General features: G+C 43.7%; 1 long non-coding RNA gene across 1 annotated transcript; it reads right to left on the minus strand.

Moving 5' to 3' along the window:
• Nucleotides 1–2104: 2104 nt before the first annotated feature.
• On the minus strand, nucleotides 2105–2937 carry LOC123082959 (uncharacterized). The gene is made up of 3 exons (XR_006439170.1): nucleotides 2740–2937; nucleotides 2384–2657; nucleotides 2105–2308 (listed from the first exon to the last, which is right to left on the minus strand). It is a non-coding gene; the product is annotated as an uncharacterized lncRNA (long non-coding RNA).
• Between the last annotated feature and the right edge of the window lie 264 nt (nucleotides 2938–3201).

A 3201-nucleotide genomic window follows, 5' to 3' on the forward strand; every position in this document is an offset into this window, starting at 1 on the left:
TGTGACTAGAAGCTTAATAAGAGAGATAAAGCTTCCGTTGGCCACATGATTTTTATTCACGTTACATGGTCTAAACACACTGTATGATACAGGACCCAGGGCAGGCTAAGCCCACTGCATGCTACAGAATCTAAGGAGGTCTAAACGCATTGCATGCTACAAAACTGAAGGCATGGAGAGCCTTCTTATTTTACACAAGAGCAGAAAAAGCAGGAGGAGTCTAAAGTTTTTTTATTCTACACGCGAGGGGAAAAGATAAAGGGTGTTGAGTCTTTTTTTAGGCTCGCATGCATCCATTCCTTCTCTTCGCATGTTTTAGAGCAAGTACAACAATGCCTAGTCAGTTGGCTATAATAGTTACCAAGGAATGAGAATCCTACGTGGAAGATAAAGTAAAGAAGAGAGAGAGTGGAGCCGACGCTTGGGCTATCGCCCGGCTGTAGCACTGCACACGAGAAAAAGAGCTTTGAATGCAGCCCTAACCCAATAGCATGCATGCTTTAAATAAGTAAATACTAATTGAAGCCACGGGACAGCCGGTCTAATAGCCAGTCTATTGTACTAGTGGGCTTTTATGATGGTTTTAAGTGACATGGCACATCTATATAGCCAGCAGCAGGCTCCATTATTAACCATGCCCTTATGCCATACAAAGTGCCTAGTCCTTGTCGGTGTACTCGGTGCCAGTGTGGGCTGGCTGCTGGCCGAATAGGTCTTTCTTTGTTCTGAAAAGATCGGATATTGAAATTAAGTTAGTCTTGAAATTCCATATGGATAACTCTGTACGTTTCTGTAAAGAGATAAAAGATGTTCGCACCCTCTTTTGTTTTTATTGGAAATGTGGTCGTTGCGTTTCCTTCTCTTGCCTGTTGAGTCGTTTTCTTCTTCCTGTTAAGAATAATTTGTCAGCTAGTTACTATATGTAGAAGGGTGAAAAGTTATTTTCACAAAAAATACCTTTGCAGCAGAAGGAGAAGGTGGGGGTGTGGCCCCAAGCGTGTTGTGGTGTGGTTCGTTTTCGCCCTGTGTTTCCTCAGTCGGTGCCTGAGCATTCTCTGGGTTTGCTGGCTCGAGCAGTGGTTCGGTACTTTCTACCTGGTAAAACATATGCTCTCCGTCGAGGGAGTCTCTAGTAGGTGTTGCAATGATAGTAATTTTTTTGCCAACTAAACCGGTCAGTTCGGATGGCGTATACTCCGCTCTGCTGTTGGCTTCTGCTACTAAAATCAGTACTTGCTTTCCTGTGAGGATTTCTCCCTGCTGGGCCAAAAATATGAATCGAGCAAATGGCGAGTCCTCGTGCCTTTCTGCGTCTGCATCAATGACATTTAGTGATATTTTGTATCTGCGTGTTCTCCTAGTTTAGGCAGCGATTGTTAATGAGTAATTACTACCTGTGAAAGTTGAATGGTATACCTCGGCATAGGAACAGTGGTGATGCAATGTGAACATTTATACGTGTCGCCTTCCATTTGAACTTTCTTCCGACAGTCTTTGCAACTTTTGTACCACCATTCACTTGATAGGATAACTTCAGTGACAAGAACTGAAAATATATAGCGTTCGGCCTACGTAGATGGCGGTAAAATTGTTCCGTGGTTAAGCAAATTTGTTAATTATGTAAAGGAGTAGTAGATGCATTTTCTTACCATGATGTGGTTGGGTTCAAGCTCAGCAATTTCTGCTATTCTTGCATCTACCGGATCTTTTCTTGCTCGATGGTTACCAAACCATTCAATATGGGATGGAATACCTGTCACGCTGTAAGTTTATTTCATGTTAGGCAGAAATTGATACGTGATATAGCTGCATTAAGAAAATTAAATGCTGAGTTGTTTACTTGTGCCTGACGGTCTCCATTTCTGATATTGGGATGTTGATATATAATCTGGTCACTGATGTCGATTTGAAAGCGAGTAAACCTGCGTAAATCGATCTGTACCATGTTCCCAAAGTTGATGGAAGGAAGAATAGGCAAAAACTCGTCATTACATTGGCTAGCCTGAATAGTGACTCACTGTAACACCTACAAAAAGATCAACGATATGCTGCGTGGCAGAGCTCTCCACGAGGCCCGCGGCGTTGAAAGTAGTGGCGTGTGTCCCTCAAAGTCTCACCACAGCCCGCTGGCTGTCAGACAATAAGAAGAGCAAAAATTATTGGCGAAACAGATTATGATTGGTGCAGTGGCAGGAAACGACAGTGTTTGCCTACTTTCCATTAGTGATGTAGATCTGACAGCGATCATCTGGGTTTGTGCTGGAGCCTGGCAAAAGTTCTGTAACTTGCACGATTACTCCAATAACATCTGTTTTGCAGTTGTGATCTATATTAGGCTATGGAATGTGACGGGGCGGCATGACGAAATGTTATGTATTGTCACCTGATCAGATGTGGTTTTGATCAGCACGTGCTTCCAACACGGAGAATGGCCTGGCGTTGTGGGCAAATATTGGGAAATTCACGGGTTGGGGCTCCACTTTTTTAAGCTTAATGCGAAATGTGAAACATACCCTGAGGGGGTGATCTGAAGATCTAGACCTGCTCTTGGCATCATATAGATTGAAGTCCTCAATTGTATAAATTGTTCCCTCGGTAATGTGCTTCGTAAATTGGGCCAATCTCTTCTCTGCAATCAAACCTTCCATTGTGCCACCCTGCATTTATGAAGCAAAAACTGTAAAGGTTTAGTGTTCATACTTACAGTAAGTAGGGAAAGATGAGTCGGATGGAAGCAACCTGTCGATCAAGCAGTAGGAAGTCCACCTCATAGGTAGTTCCTGTGTCTTTTCTTTTGAGCTCCCAGACTCTTGCAATCCTAGCCATAACTTTCCATCAAAATGATTGCTTGTTGATATCTTTCAGGAGAGGCAAGTCCATCTTGGTGTGCGCTCAGAGACCGTGGAGCATGCGTTGATGGTTCAGTAACTATAGGAACTGATTGCAGAAGAGGGGGACCTCCCCTATTTATAGTGTTTAAGCAGTAGGAGTGGTTAATAGGATGCCCCATCAAAGAGACACGTAGGGTCCATTTGGATCATTTGTTAGCCTCGCCTAGCCAGGCTAAGTTAAGCTTGCCCTTTTGTGGCATAGCCCAAGGAGTTAAGCAATGTTGTTTGGTTGTATTTCCCCGGGTTACAGTTACGTAGTACGATGTGCTAGTTTGCCGTCGCGAGAGAGCCAATTCGGCTCTCCCAGCCA

Source organism: Triticum aestivum, chromosome 4A (assembly GCF_018294505.1).
Source record: "Triticum aestivum cultivar Chinese Spring chromosome 4A, IWGSC CS RefSeq v2.1, whole genome shotgun sequence".
NCBI lineage: Eukaryota > Viridiplantae > Streptophyta > Magnoliopsida > Poales > Poaceae > Triticum > Triticum aestivum.